The sequence below is a fragment of the Haliotis asinina genome, chromosome 8 (genome assembly GCF_037392515.1).
Source record: "Haliotis asinina isolate JCU_RB_2024 chromosome 8, JCU_Hal_asi_v2, whole genome shotgun sequence".
In the NCBI taxonomy this organism is placed as follows: Eukaryota; Metazoa; Mollusca; class Gastropoda; order Lepetellida; family Haliotidae; genus Haliotis; species Haliotis asinina.
Window position 1 is genome coordinate 11,706,659 of NC_090287.1, and position 17,544 is coordinate 11,724,202.

The following is a 17,544-nucleotide window of genomic DNA, read 5'->3' on the forward strand; positions in this document are numbered from 1 at the left end:
ACCTATCATGCGCTACATGAGTTCAGTGCCCATCAGAACAGAAACAGCTCTATTTGCCCAGGAGGGTTTCTGCATTTGCCTCTTGGAGCAGAGGGCGAACACGGCAGGTTCAAGACTGTATTTCAAGCACGTAGTTCTAGGCGTCAAGGTCGTTTCTCCAATTGTCGTCTGCTGAAGAGCATATGACGTGATTTTGGCGGGAGTTGACAACGTCAGGGACTTGAACATCTGCGAGTATAACCAGACAAGGCCCTTTGAGAGGGGAGGCTATGGGAAGACGGGTGGGGTGGGGATGAGGGGTGGGGGCAAGGGGGGACGATAAATCACACCCGATAGTTTAACTGGCTTGGCATATCGGCAAGGAATTTTGATTAAAGAGGAAATCGTTTCGTCATTCTCTCTGTTCAAGTGGCGGCAATATTTCTTTGGCGAACGTTTCAATCACTTTTGCAAAATTAAATACGCAGTGAAGAGGGTGCCCGTTGGGCCAGTGTGAGTCGCGGAACCCTCTAATCTACGAGGACGCACTTGGGACAACACGCTAAATCTTCTAAGTTCATTTTAATTTGGAAAATATCCAGGAAGATATTAAAAAACAGTCGGTTTTGTTCCTGCTAGAGTCGCCCCCTCATCGTTTCTCAATAGCCCGCGCTTGGGCATATGCACAGAGTAGGCGAACTGCACGCGCGTTTCACGCGAAGCCAGTTGGGCGGAAAAAAATGACATTATCTCAATGTCTGCCAATGCGGTTGACTTCGAGACGACACCGCGGTATCAAGTATAATTTAGTGAAAGAGAACTTTATATTTCATCATGTCCATTGTCCAAGCTGTCACTTAGGGGGCTAAGTCGCTTGAAGTTCAATTGAGCGTAAAGGAAGTGAAAAAGGGATCTATAGCAAATTTGACGCCTCACTTAGCTTAGTCTTCTGTGAAGAGCCCCCGAGCGAGAAACATACTGTGGAACAGTGTCACCGTGCTCGACATTGCAGGGTGAGCTCTGCACCCTCGGTGTTTTAATGGAAGACATGGTGTCGAGCGCGGAGCCCCTCTCTGCCCATTCTTCCGTTATAACCTTACCCCCGCCGCTCGCTCTGCACGGCCCGATACACATCGTGCGCGTCAATATGTTGAACATCAGTGATCGTTCACGCTAAATTTAACATCCACAAAACATCTTCACGGGATATGAAAATAAATAGCTCGGGGATTGGTTCCGCAGTGCTGTGTGGTGAGCCACGGAAATACCGACATGGTCAGGGGACGGGGATGACGGAAGGAAAGTGATTGTGGAATATGAAAATATAAAGTAATACTCTCACTGGTGTTCTTATGTTTACAAACACTGTGATCGAAGTGGTCGCATTTTGTTAGCGTGTTTGTTTAATATTTAAATCACGGTAGTTATTTTTGAAAGAGGGCCAGTAACATGCTTATACTATGTAATTGATAACTAATTAAAAGTAATACGTAACATTGTAAATGTTTGCTAATCTTTGATTATATTCATTGGCACAAACATTAATTGGTTTTCATATCATCTTGGTTGCAAAAGTGATAATAGTTGTCAGACATTTGACCAGAATGATTTGTTTGGAAGGTCGGGCTACAGGGAAGCTCGAGGGAAAATTCGTTCGCCAAAACAAAGGTTCGATTCCTCAACATGTACAGACGAACCAGTGAGTGACATCATGAGCAGCGTCTCAAGCACTGACAAGCAATCACCGATGTCAGCAAGCCTTCTCACTTTATGGATGTGTAATGATATGTTCAGGATAGAAAGTAATCAGTACCTTGTATCTTCCAAAATAGTTTGGAGTAGTCTTTGTTACAATAATACAAAAGAATCGGACGCCCCTTAACCCATTTTAACCTGGCAAATCACAGTATCAGAGGTGCGTCCCTTGGGCATGTGTTAACCCTATGTTCTAAGATTCGAATACCATTATGTTTCTAAATTTTCTTAGCAAAGTACTCGTGATCAGATAGGTACATTTGAGACAGGGATAATCAACGCTGACCTGACACGCGGTACTATTACACTAATATTGGCCAGTCTTAAGTGTAGTGCAAGAACTGTAGGGCAGCCCTATTTAGAAGTAGAAACCAACGACCATATTCAAAACATTACTCCTGAATATTCATTTGAAGCCTGATATGAGTGGGTTTGTTTCACGCCGCTTTTAGCAATATTCCAGCAATATCACGACGTGGGACGCCAGAAATTTGCTCCACACATTGTGACCATGTGAGGAATCGAACACAGGTCTTCGGTGTGACGAGCGAACGCCTTAACCACTATTCCACCCAATCGACCCCCAATATGACGCATAGCTGCTTATGACGAAATCGTTTTATCCCACAGCGACTCACTCTACACAACGTCTGATGTGAAATGCGGATATAACGAACTAATCACAGGTGATGGTTGTTGCCGATAGATCAGGACACCTTTCACGAGAACACCAGGTGTTATCACAGGCTGCTATTTATCATATACTTTCCGCCGCTGTTCGTAGGAAAACTGATACTGGTTACTTCCTGTCGTTGAAGTTTTATACTTACTAACAAACACTTTCAAATATACCCCATGGGCATATTGCGTGAACCCCCTTTTTCGTGTTATCGCCGTGGTATTGCTGGAGTATCGCTACAGCATTCGTAAAACCACATTCACTCAGTTTTACATAGAACGTGACCGTCTTTCAACCTTCTGATAAATAAACAGCACTGCAGAAATTCTGCCAAATGCTTGCAGCTTCTGCAATCTGTCGTGGTCATAAAATCTCAAGATGAAAAACATTGTACGGTTAGGGATAATATTGTCTTTAAACAGGTGACCTACATATATTTTTTCATATTTTATAAAATATAGTTATTTCTCGTAAAATTGTTTATCTCCATCGTGACTAAAATTAAGAAAAATAACGAGTGAAGTCTTGAACATTTGGACTTATATTATTTTTAACAAGACACAATTTTTGAATGTGAGAAAAATCAGTCTGGATTGAACACCAATAGGAGTAAAATGCAAAGCACTGACAATCACGTGTTGACATCGCAACAGTGAGATCGAACCTAAACGAGGTTGAACGATCTATGAAGTACGTGTATAGTGAAGAATGAGGACTATTGTTTTGGACATACAACTTAATTCTTTATTCTGTGTAGGCGACGTTTCGACAAAGATTCTAATGCCGTTGTCAAGCAAGTGGTGACATTAGAATCTGTCGAAACGTCGCCTGAGCAGAATAAGGAAGTTGTATATCCATAAAAAGAATAGTCCCCATTCTTCGTCTACCCAACTTCTAGAATGTTAATCAAAGAAGTTCATGTATAGTGTTGGAATATGCCCGTTGAATGATTGTTAATCATCAACAGTTTGTGTCAAGCGTTTAAAAGAGAATACCGGGTTACTGAGGCAATGTTGATTGTCTTACATGACATGCACGTATTTAGAGGGCAGATGACGGTCCTGTGGTTAATTGGATGTCTCGAGGTATAAATAATGAAGTATCTAACGATCGCACATGTTACGCCTGTTACTACACTACGCTGTCGGAGCAGTGTATCCTCTTAAGTGTACTCTTGTAACTTGGGTTTGAACAAAATATTATGTATACTATAAGCTATATTGTAAATAGTGGTAGAAACTGCAAAAGACCTCCAAGAGCTTCCAAAGGACTACCACGGTACCCGTATCGTTCATCATGCAAAAGCCACTTTGTATTTGTGTATTTGTTCAGCCATCAACAAATAAGGACGCGCTCTTTGTCTGGTAGTAGGATGAATAAGTGAGTTAGGAAAACATAAATCTGAAACATAAAAATTAAATAAAGGTTCACAAGAATGGCGACTCGTATGGAAAATCAGCACAGATTCTATGTCCGCGCCGTGGCTCTGGAGTCTGCAGTGAACAAATTTGTCCAATTGTGCCATTGACCAAATTCATTTCTCCGCTTGTTGTTTAGCGAATCTGTGATCCCTTTTCATGCCATGTGCCGATATTAGCACAGGCGGGTGCACACTGCGGATATCAAACCCTCGTCGATTGGTTAGACGGCCCCCATTGAACAGGTAGGGAGAGCAGACGACACCGGCCGCCATCTTGTGTGTTTTTCTTTCTTTCATTATTTGCCAATATCTTGGCCATAAAATGTATAGCAAACATACTGTTTGGGTTTACATTGAAATGATACATGTTAGCCAACTTTGCTTTGATCGAAAACACACATTCGTGTAATCCCAGTGAAAAAAGATTTCTTGATCAAATTCATAACTGATAATTATGATTGTCAACTCTGTGTGACATGCACGGGGTAAACAGAACGGGATAGTCGACTATTAAGCACGTGCAATATGAGAAATTAATGGACAAAGTGAGTGAGTCTTGAAACGTTCTACTGGTCTTAATAAAACGGGATAAATTATGTGTAAATATTACATGGTCTTTACGCAAATATATTCCAAGCCCTTATGATACATGTAGCCTTGACATATAAGACTTAATTGAATGCAAGCGTTGTCGGGTACCATCATCAATGACAAATGTTTTTTCTGCACCTTACTCCTACTATTAAAATCTGTTCCTCGGGTCGCTCCGAAAAAGTAATGGAATACAATTTGTTTTCTTGTTTGGCTTCTTTTCCCACGATATACTCCTAAACCCCTACGTATATAAGGGTTCGCTACCTTCAAATATTGTCACATGTTTGCTATATTGGCATCCCAATCCGTTCAACTAAAATCTCTTCTAGCCCGAGAATGACTGATCTACATACAAACACAGCTCGCTATCTACACACACAGAGTGAAAATAGGACATTTGATTAATAGGAAATCACCATAGTTTTACAGTGACATTAAGTCGTTTTGAGAACGATGCAAATTGTGTGGACGCTGTCTCTGCATTATATCACATGTGTAGAAATGTCTCAAAGACCAAGTCTAACTGGTACACCTACCGAACTAATTTGTCTGATTGAAATATAATTCGGTAATGATTATTATAAAATCCATCATCAAGCCTTCCAAAGAGTCAAGCAAAACCTGCTGACAAATCCGGGGGTAAGAGAAGACCTAAATCTAAGATCCAACAGATTAGGTGTCGTACAAAAGCAATGAAAGACGAGAAATGAAAATACTGCCACATCTGGGTTGCTGGCTAATTAGTCCTATCGTCAGGGTTCTTTTATCCTCGGAGTAAACACATTGGTACCGCCAGTAAAGGGATTCTGCTACGTGATTCCTTCCTCGACTCCACAATAGAGGTATTCTCGCGTCTTACTCTATTGATCGCGAGTCAAATACTCGCTAGCCCTCGACACGGGTTTAGCTGGGTATCAATAAGTTTCAAAATGGCTGCGCTTGTCGTCTGCGCGCTGGTATTGTTGGTAGTAATTCGCGCCAGAAATGCACATTACGATTCAAAACAAATTGTGAGCGCGTGAAAATGGCACGGTGTTAAGACGTATATGAACACTTTCATAAGAAGACTACTGCTGGGAGGATTTATTGATTTCTCCAAACGTATTTGTTGTAATGTGTAGGATTTGGAAAGATTTCATCATCAAATGCGGAAAGACGAAATCAGGAGAGTGATTAGGTATTTCGATAACTTTGGAAAAATGATTACAAAGTCGGCTGAGTCTGTGGAAATAAGCAGAGCTTATCTCGGAATTAAAAACTTTGAAAGTTGAAGAAGTTTCACCTAGTATCTAATTCATCCAAAACACCCAGGCATTACGATATCTTCAAAGCACCACTTAAAGGCCTGTTTCTATGATGTCCGAAAGTCTTGTCTTTCCACAGACTCTAAACTCCTTCCCTTTCATCTCTAGAAGCGATTTTCATTACATTTTTTATGATAGGACATTCAGCAGATCTACTCGACAGGAGGAACTGGTAAAAATGACAATTTTTTGTTCGGACCCTTTACGACTGTCTCGCGTTAGAACTCACCAACGCTTTTTTTCATCAACGAATGCTCTCATCACAGAAGTGAATGTAAATTAATGAGAATATAACGGTAAAGAGAACTGCATTATTGTTATTATAATAGCACATCAAACAGCGCGAGAATCAGGCTTGTTGACATTGCTGGACGAGATGTTTACCAGCTTGATCGAATTCAAAGATTCTTGGGTCGCGTTTGTCGCGCTAATCAGATCGAACGGGCTCTGGCTTCTTAACAACAAGTATTTCAGCGTTTGCAAATTAAATGGTTTGACAAGTTAAGAATTAAAGCGACCATCAATGATCATATTTCTTAATGACTTGACATATCTTTGGCTCTCTGTCGCTTATGCACCATCATCGCTCTCATCAGTTTCAGTGTTAAGTCGGCGCGGACGAACAGGCGGGGATAATAAGCTGAAACGCAAATAACATGCAGTGTCAAGATAAGAGCGTTAATTATCATATTTGCAAACACTGGCCTGTCAAACAAGAAGTGAAAAAACCTACAGTGAGACCTGAGAGAGTACGACCAGCTTTGAGCTCCACATTGCGATTGACACTGCCGTCATAAGAAGTAATTTGGATACCTTCTGCCAATCTGTATTCAAGACCGTCTTAAGCGGACACTTAATGTGCCAAATTGCTGCGAATCTGCTTGAGGTCAAGTTTGCATTTTTATTACTGAATCTGGTCTGTCGCATATACCGATTTTTAAGGAAATATGAGGCATTAAAATAAGAATAATTTATTAATTTACGGGTTTACATATTCATTACATTATCCGATTATACAGTCACCCTTCTGTTATTAAGGGATGATTGGGAAACATTCGATTGTTCATTGACAGTGTGGGTAGGTTTCAAAAGGAGCGTCTCGGATCTCTTGGTTGTCCTAAACAGCACGATTCAAGTCATGTGCTTGTCTAACACGTATATGAAGTCACATTGTTTGATTAATATCTGCCTGTTAGCCCATGATTATGCTGATGATCCAGAGGTAAATATCACAAGTTTGTTTGTTACCCGGACACTTAGTACAGTGCCGGGGTGAAACCTGACATCGATATTATACTTAGTACATCGACGCCCTCCCCAATTCCGGCCTTTGTTTGTTGAAGTGGTGATATTAACATCCCCAAACACCTTCATTAGGAAATAGACCAATAGCCATTGAGGCATTTAGGTAATGAATGGCGGAACATAACGAGGTTAATATTGTACATCAATTTACAATCACACTGCCTAGTTTACAGAAAGTTTTCAGTGCCTTCATTTAAATAACATGCGTGGATAATTAGCGCGCTAATTAGTGAAACATGCACCTTGATACAAGCGCTTCCTGTTTTATCCGCATACTAATGCTCTGTCGTTTGCATATTGCCCGGTCCTTTTCAAAATGCTGAATTCTAACACATTTAAATTTTATTTCAAATAATAGAAATTGTTGGCAGTAATTGGGGTATGGGACAAACCGCTCATCACCTCTCCCACCCCAATGTGCGCAAATAACAAGAAAGATAACAACGCATTTTCACCAATTTTCTATTCGTGTCTTTCTGTGCTTCAGACCCCAGCTATAGCATTGTACGTTCAATAGGAGTTGAACCGTTTGCTTGATGGGTCTATTCATCCCTGAATTTCATTTTGACGGCTATATACCCGGCTACAGATGTGTAAACAGAGGGAGAGATGGCCCCTCCCTCACACCTGCAAGCTTCAACCACGTCTACCGTAAAACACTGAATTTGCGTACCGTGAATATTTCTTTGTAAACGTTTAAACGTTTATGAGAAAGACATTAATCTTTGCTAACATCTACTCCTATATCTGTAGAATATTCTACAATGTGAAATTAGATCTTTGTTTGGGATCTCTGTAGTGTCGGACAGTGTTAATCCAGAAACCTGCTAGTTTAGGTCCCCGTTTAGTACGGGATGCATTACAGGCTGGGTAATACGAATCTCGAAAATCGTTTCAAGTACAAGAGTTCACGTGTGAATTTTAATAGAAATCATCCCTTGTATATTGAAACCTAAAACATGATTACAGTGTTACTACTTGATTTGATACATTGTGTTTTTTAGTCATGCAGAAATATATGACAACAATACCAATACTAATAAATAACTATTATTTTCTAATACGCTCTGGTCCATCCACTGAGACATGTCCAAAACGCTCGTTTTTTGCAAAGTAGGGGAAATAGGATTTAAAAGATTGATAAAGGGGAAATAATGAAACCAAGAAGGAAACTGATGAGAAAGAGAAATTAAGGGACAGTGTATTCCATTCCTTTAGTAATGTTTCATTACTTTTATTCTTTTCTCACATGCACTGGCATTGGCTGGTGGTGTGCTCGCAACATGGAATATCCCGTTCTTTTCAATGGCATATATCGAGCCATTATGGTGCAGACTTTACAATGCATACAATGTCTATGTGTAACCTGTCTCTTTGATGCTAATATAGGTACAACAAACAAAGCCAGCATCCACGGGTTCTGCGGGTCCTTATACTCTATAATTATAGAGTTCCCACATGAAATTCAGAGATGTGGAAACATTAATTATTGTCAAAACAATGAAAAAATAACGATTCAGTCCTAGTGTGACTGTAAAATCACCTAGGTTCATGAAGTGATGTCATTTATCATCCGGAATCTGTATCTGTGTTACTGTGATGTTTTAACAAATAAAATAAATATAATTAATCACATTTAATTATTTTAGTGACTATGTTTGGAAGTCCTTAGGATTCGAACTTCTGTCTTGAGCTTTTACCTTTCCATATTTGCTTACTCACGGCGGTGTCTCGAAATTATCTCCCTTGAACAAACAGGCACTGTCAAATATTCGTTCAAATACATTTCCTCCAAAAACTGTAATTCCACGAAAAGACACGTTTATTGGTAACTGGGTTTACGAAATACCATTTTATTATTTAACTCTTTATTTTCTTATCAAATATTCCTCATTTCCTAAACCCATCCTTTCTTCTTTGGCATGTGCCACACTCAGGAGCATGTGAGGGTGTGGTTATGTAAGGTCATATCATTTGTTGTTTACACCGTTACCATGGAAACAGATTGCGAATTAATGCACGAATTCCTCCTTTGATTTTATCTGACACTTAACGATTATCACTTGAGACAAGGCGATGTTTTCCGCCACAAGCCTAATGGAGCTGGTAGATTTTCCGTAACTATTTGCGATATGACATTCTTTCACTAGATCACGTACTAACGCAGCAATCAAAATAAAGATTTTCAGTATATAAAGCCTGTCTGGATTCAGCTTAATTAATCTATTTGATAAATCGAAAGTAAAACTGTCTTTTAATCGGGCGCTTTTACACGTGAATTATCCCCTACAGGAAATCGGCGAAAATCAAACAGATTTCGCTTCGTCAATATCAAGGACTGAACTTCTATATTTATATTCAATATTCGTTGAATTACGGCGATAATGAGCAGAATAATTGACTATTTGGTGAAATCTCCAACGTTATGGTCATAGGGGAAGACTTATTGATAATGCTGTTACGAAAACCAGGCACCGCGACCAAAATGAAAGAGAAATATTATGTAAAAGCCATGTTTTAAATGATTATTAAAACACATGTACCGGGTTTACCTCGTCAAAGAATACTCCATAGAAAAAACTCGCCGGAGGCAGATTTGGTGATAACTTTGAGTCCATTGACAATTATAACGGCACACAAATGTTGGGGTGAACTGCAGCCTGTAACTCGTTCTGTACACCAGAACCACTTTCTGTTTTGTGTTTTCTTTACATTTACAACTGATGCCCAATTGTCTTGCAATTGTACAGTCAGTGAAACATTGGGGAGTGTAAATAAAATCTCTATTCCTCGCTCAGCGTTCATGTAAGGTTGAGCTTTGGAGCTATCCTACTGCAAATAGGAATTAGACTACACTAGTTATTGGGACGAGCGAATGTGTTGGTAATAGCATTGAATAACTTTTCCTCCGGTTGCTTTTCAAACCTGTTTTCCACAGGTTGTGAAACGCAAATGGAACCTTTCGCTGGACATTTATGAAGCAAACACTATTAATGTAGAAGAATAGTACCCCACCCCAAATGTGGGAAGATAATGTAACTGACAGCGATCCCCTGGGATTCAAGACGATTCCGACCCCCAGGCGTTTCAGGAAAAGCACTGTTGTTATGGTAGAGATATCACAAATCTGTATTTCATAGACTGTGAAAACTTTGAGTGTGGCTTGTGCCTACACCACATTTGACGAACTGAAGAAGATCCATATTACGATTGATGAAAGTTGTATTTTGAACTGTTTTCAGACAGGAGAAATTCTTGATTATAAGTTGGTATATAAACGAATGATGTCTTATGAGTTTTTTGTGATAAGAATTTGTTTAATAAAATTCTTGACAAGATAAAACGTACACAATTTTTTGTACGTATTGTGAATGGAACACCACAGACGAAAACCGAGGAACAGTATGCGACTGCTGTTTAATTAATATTGCCCATTGAAATACTATTTTAAGATGACGAAATCCAGGTAACTTCATGGGACACATGTGACCTTTAAAAGGCTCTCTTAATGAGAGCTACGTCACAAAAGTGTACGCGTGCCCTACGGTTCGTAATGTAAGACATCGAACTGCAGCAAAACAATGTCGATTTTTTTAAAAATCTGAAAAATCAAAGACTTAGCATCAAAGCAAAAAAATGCCACGAGAACATGTGACGGTGCTAATGAGGCGGCCAGAACGGGGGCGGGCTGAAATTTTGTCGATGCAGAGCAAGTTCTTCACAAACACTTTATATGTGTTCATTAAATCGCCACTTGCCGATACAAGATGTTATTGTCTGTCCTTGTGTTTGCGTCTAACGTTTGTCATATCAATAGTTTCAAGAAATGCCATAGCAACCCCCACGTGCAAAACACGTGCGTTCGTCCATTCGCCTTGGTAGCGCCATAATTTCTATTGAGGATGTACAATTAGAGTTATCTGCCCCTTGTGTGCCTCGTATTGCTGTGTCTTATTCTTCAGCTCCCTTATAAAGGACTAGTAAAATCAAATCATGGGAACTAACAAGACATTTACATAGTTCTAAGCGGTGACCCCATAGCCACTTTGGTTAGAGCTGATGAAAGGGACACATTAACAAATGCCTCGTCAAATTGTAGCCGGGAATTCGGCAGTCACAGATATTTGTGTTTACTCTAAAATTATACCAAAATGCATTAGAGTAATTTCTTCCTTTTTATGTTGCTAATTCCTTCATATTTTAAGTACAATTCCTATCAATTAGCTGATACTCCGCCTCCGCTATGTGTTATCAATAATAATCAATTAAGGAGTAAACATGGGCGTTTAAAGTTCCATAAAAAGAATAAAGATGATGTTAAACTAATTGATTCCATTAAAATACTTTTTCACACAACTAAAAAACAGTCATTGTGTCTTTTGGGAGAAATCATACCATAAAAGGCACGAATACTCATTTAAGAAAACGGATGTCCAAATGTTCATAAATGAATCGAAATAACAGTAATCCTATGAAATTACACAGTAAAAATATTTTTTGTATATTGTAGAAATACAAATCTTGATGTGAAGAACAGATTTAGACAGCAGATTTCTGTGACACAAAGGGAACTGAAGAAACGGTGTTTGTACTCCTAAACTCGGTGACTGAAAATTATTGGAATATAAACATATTAATGACGAGATCGTCGCTACACATAAAATAGTCTGAAAATAATGAAATATTTGCTTTCTCATAAGGTAAACATTTAACCTCCCGTTAATTGCTTCCTAGCGCGAGTCCCATCTGCCCTGGGTATAAAACCCAAGCTAGAAGTCCAATGCTTCGCATATGTCAACCCCATAGTCAAAGACTCGCTACCACACGCCCCTTAGAATCTATAGTGGTGTTTTTTCTACGAAATCTGTGATGCCCCTCTCTATCCTTTTATTCCTTGTTTAAAGGAACGAGGCCTCTTGGTTTTAGTGCTGTCGGCGTTTAGTTTCAAGATAGATTTTAATCCGCTCCCCCAGCGCTCCTCGTGGACAAGTAACACAATACCGGGCGCGGAGTTTTACATACCACAAGGAAAACTGATTCGGCCAAAGATTATTAAAAATATCAATTTTCCTCAAGTCCTGCTGCGTGTGTGGAGCTGACGATGTCTCGGGGCAGTGCGCTGTTCATGACACCCTCTTGGCTCGCGTTTGGGGTAGGGGCAGGCCTACCCGGGGTACACGCCGAATCTTGCCTAGCTATCCCCACTTGACCCGAGGATCTCATGACTGTCTTCAGGGAGCCGAGGGTCAACACAGATGGGGTGAATCAATGTTTTCATGAATACATTTAACTTTTTAAATATGCGATAGGATGTGATGCTATTGCATATGGTGAATAAGAGACAAATAATAAATAGAAATAAATATTTTGTGTGCGACGAAATTGATATTTAACTGACACGTACCACATTACAGATGCTGTGATTTTGTCACAACTAAGAGTTTTATTTCAACCCTTGTTGTGATAAAACGGGAAATTGTGACATATAAAGTGGGAATCTACAAAATATGAAACTATAATCTCAGAATTAAAGGAAAAATGAAAATTTTGTCATCTGAAAGTATCACATCGCGATACTAGAAATATCCCTCAATGATAATTTGGGCTGTTCATGGAACAAATATTTTTCTTTTATTCCTTTTTTACTGTGACAAACATTTTCAAATCGAGTAAAATGCTATGACAAAATCAAATCAAATCAACCTTTAAGCTGAATTTGAATAACTTCTAAAACAATGCACAGTATCAACTGAATCAATGAATTATGAATCAATCAGTGGCTTACAAATAGTGTAAAGATAAAATATTAGCTGAAGCAATTCGACAAGTGAGCGGTTGTGGGGCCTCATGACACGGGCACCATGTTGAAGTGGTCAGCGCTGACCCTGCCGCTGGCCCGCCACCATGGGGCCACTCACAAGGACTTCGCCGGTGGAGGGGTCATTTTATGGATCTGGAAAATAAAGCGCAAAATATTAGCACCTTTGAGGGGACTGTGTTACGAACCTTGTCAAGAGGTAGAATGTTCAAACGTGAGAAATCTACCGTTGGAATTTCCATGCAGATTTTGGTGTTTATTCCATTTTATGTATTCAAATATTCCTGAATGATTTGCACAGGAACGATCATTTCAAAAACTTAAGTGTACTTCAGAACTTCAAACATATAATGTAGGGAAAATCTCACTTTGTACCTGATACCTAATCTTTTGTAAAAACAATCATAATTTTATGAAAATCGGAAACAACAGTGCTGTTGTTTATCTTCGGAGACGTTAGGGGCGGATAAGGTGCAAATGGACAAATACAGCTTTTTAACTTTAGGACACGAACATCACAAACGTGTTTATCATTTTCTCATCGTATGTAATTTTCTATATGTAATGTTAAGCGGATTAAAGCAGGCAGGTAAATATCTTTATCGCTTGTCATTTACAAGTAACGCAGAGAGCTGAAAGTCGTCACTCAAAGCTGCTACAAGCCTATACCGTTATTGACTAGAAACCAACACGCAAAGCTTTTCAATAACTAAAACGGTGTCGTGCAAATTTTCCATGAAAATACATCGCATTTACTGGCATAATATAGACCCGTAGGGCAGCACTGTATATGTAAAGTTTACAGTCAGTCCTGAGATGCGGTTTTAAGGGGGGAGACACATTCTGTATACAAGTCTGTTGGAGTAGGGCAATCAGTCGGATGGTTATGACAATTGGAAGTCTGATATTGACATGTCTTAGAGGAAATCGACACACAGTTTCTTTAAGACTCTTTAAATAATATTGGAGTAAGAAAGAAAAAAATAAGAATGAGCAGAGTGTTGTTTAGCGAAATTTTTCTTGTTTGCTGTCACTGGCAAAGTAACACATTTGTTCCCATCTTGTGACGATAGGAAGATTAATACCGACTGATTATATTCATGATTCATTTTCTCCATGATCGGTTATGATATCCATAAATACTATTTTTTGCCTGAAATAGGTTTGACAGTCATGTTTAAGAGATTTATTATGCATGTCAGAAATATCTGTGCAAATATGAAACTGACATTTGTCAGATCAACCTTGACTGACATAAAAGTGAAATTGACACCTGAACCGAACACGTTTCTTTAAGACATTCGCTATAACACCTGTTTCGGTCTTTGCTAGCGTTCATCAGTAAAACCTAATGACGAGGAATGTACATTTTAATGCCAGGCGCATTTTTCTCCCACGAAAGACAATAGTCCTTGTTTAGGCATCTCATTGACAAACGCAACCTCAGAAACCTTCGTCAACCGGGCCTTGAATCAATATGCATACCGTGCCCCTTGTCTTTATCAAACTGTGGTCAACTGAATCTACTCTGTTTCACAGAGTGTCACCCGCCTCGTCATCTATTCGTCCTTCCACCGTCCTTCACCGGGGCGTTATTGATACACACGGTGAATCACCACAACTTTTTCGCAGATTAAAGTTCCGAGCATGTCTTCGGTCGCCTAATTCTCGAGTTTGTCCTGTTTTTGGTCAGTGCGCATGCGCAAACCAGGATTATTTCACAGGTACGTCCATGTAAACAGTTTTTTTTACATTTATTTTTCTTGTGGAATATAGAATATTAAATTCATTGGTAGAAATATTATCTGACATTTTCATATTGGAGTGTTTTGAATTCCTATAAAAATATTATGTCACAAATCTCACAATATTTTAAAAAGAACCAGTGCTGTAACACAATTTTCAAACAAGTACCGTACTAACACTTATTTATAACAGCTATTTCTTCAAATCATGTGATATTCTTGAAAATTATGCGAAACATGAACAAGAACAGTAAAGCATGCGCTTCAAGTTTACAATGCATTAGATAATGTGTCTCATAGAATATAGAAATATCTATATACATCATTGTGGCAGTGCCTTTCTTGCTCGACACATCGAAGCCAAATAGTCGAACTTTAATAGACCTGATATATGATTTAATAGACTATGCCTTTGCATTAACGCCCCTTGCATAGTTGTGATGTGAATTGGGGATACAACTTTTCATGTGCGACAATGTGTTGTTGATTGACTGTTTAAGCAATACAATGTTATTATTGCACAAAAAACTGTAATTGCTGGCATAACATTGGTCATTAATGGTACCAGCTTCACGGGCATGATGTTTGAGTTGGTTTTCATCTTTACAAGAAGTTTTACGAAAACTACATTATCATAAACAGAGTTTATGAAACCTACGGAAAAATATACTTTTCATGTTCTGTACGATTTTAAAAAGTCATATAAAGTAAAGTTTCCAGGTAACATCCGTCAGCTGTGAAGGAATAGTTTCTAATAACTAAATATGAATTTATGAAATGCAAGCTTTATATATTTGAGAGTAGAAGATGGCATTTGATATTTTGAAATACCGCGTCTTGCACCGCATGACTCCAATGCACGTGAATGTACCGATATATATCAAGAGATATAGGCAACAAAGAGGCATAGATATATGAATAAGTCGTGAGTCATGCGTGACTGTTTATAAGGGTGTGAGTGTCTTAGTACATGTCTGAACCTCTAAGTACACCCGTACACCCGTACACCCAGCTCCCTGTATATTCCCTCGGGCTACGACCACAACAGAAAAGCTGAAGAGATTTCCCCGTCAGTTTTAATCATCTGAAAAACGCTTTAATCCTGAGGGATAGTGGCAGTACTCCTACTTGCCTCTCGGCTCAAAAGCGTTGCACTAAATTATAACTGATTGAAAGAAACGTTGAATTTTTTAAACAGTCAGTGCTGTGTTGGTATATTTCAGAATGCCTTTAGTATGAATAAACAGGTAGCCTCCCGCTCCAAGTTGATACTGATAATGTTATTATTTCGGTAAATTATTATCTATGTTTTCGAACTTGTAATGGTTAATGAAATAGTGGTGTTTAATAATCAGTGATTTAATGGTGTATTATTCTGCGAATAGTAGTAGGGGTGAGGGTATGACCAGCTTTGCACTGGGGCTGTAGGGGTTACCAACGTTCGTGTTTATTTAAAAAGCATTCTTAAAAATTATGAGAAGGGGTGGTAACTGATTTTGTACAAGCCATGCAGCATGGTGTGTGTGTGTGTGTGTGTGTGTGTGTGTGTGTGTGTGTCTGTCTGTGTGTGTGTGTGTCTGTGTGTCTGTGTGTGTCTGTGTGTGTCTGTGTCTGTGTCTGTAACAAATTTAATTGATAGTGATTTCAAATTAACTTTAGGTGAACATATGTACCGATCCGATCTTTGAGCAAAATCATACATACTGTGTTCAATCTCTACATGAGTTTGCTGTTTGTTTGTTTGTACGATTGGGGCACTGGTGCGTAAATGCTTTCTGCTGTTATTGTTTTCAACACATTGTATTTGTCTAGACACGTAACGTCTCGCCAACAGGCGTGATTATCCGCTTAAATGATTGCTCGCCTCTGATAACTATACTGACGAATTATATTTACCATAAGGCCAAGAAAGTCTCACCAAAGTGTTGATGTGAACTGTGTGTTATATAATGTGAAATACAGACACGATAAATGACTTAATGCATCATTGGGTTAGAAATTCAACACATATGTCAACTATATAACAAACAACAAATATGTTACTGTATATCAGTACAATTTTTAGAAAATACACTAATCGATGGGGTAAACAGGTGTAATGTAAACGTCAGTAGCTGTTGTGTCCACAACTCAGGACTAGGATCGGGTGGTCAGGCTTGCTGACTTGACTGACACATGTCATTAGTTCCCAGTTGCGCAGATCGATGCTCATGTTGTTGATCACTGGCCTGTCTGGTCCAGACTCGATTACAAACCGTCGCCATGTAGCTGTACTACTACTACTACTACTACTGCTGCTACTACTACTTCTATTACTATTTTACTACTACCACTTCTACTACAACAACTATTACTGCTACTACTACTGTTGTTGTTGTTGTTGCTGCTGCTACTACTACTTCTATTATTACTTTACTACTACTACTTCTACTACAACAACTACTACTACTGCTGCTGTTGCTGCTGATTCTACTACTACCAGTTGCACTGCTACCAATATTTCTTCGGCCGTTTACATTTCAAACAAACATACACAGTTAAGTTGACTTATGAACAGTGCGTGTCAATATCCACAGCGAGTTTGTATATGATGTTTAAATGTTTGTCAAACAAAACATATTTTCAATTAAAGAAAATAGAAACCATATAAGACTAGGATAACTTTACTATCCTGTTTTCGTTAATCTTAAACTTTCCAGCTGCAGTCAGTGCGATTGTAGATTCCATGCATGTTTCATCTGGATTAAACATATCACATTATCTCTCTTCAAAGAGACAGAATTGTACAGAACTGAAAGAACGATTGTGTTTCGTTTATTTACCCCTCTGTGATTTAAAACTTAAAATATGAAAGCAAACTGGATGCACCGGCCCTTGCCTTTGTCTCAAACTAATGCACAAGTTGATCAACATTTACTGATGAGGACAAAATTCAAAGCGAATCT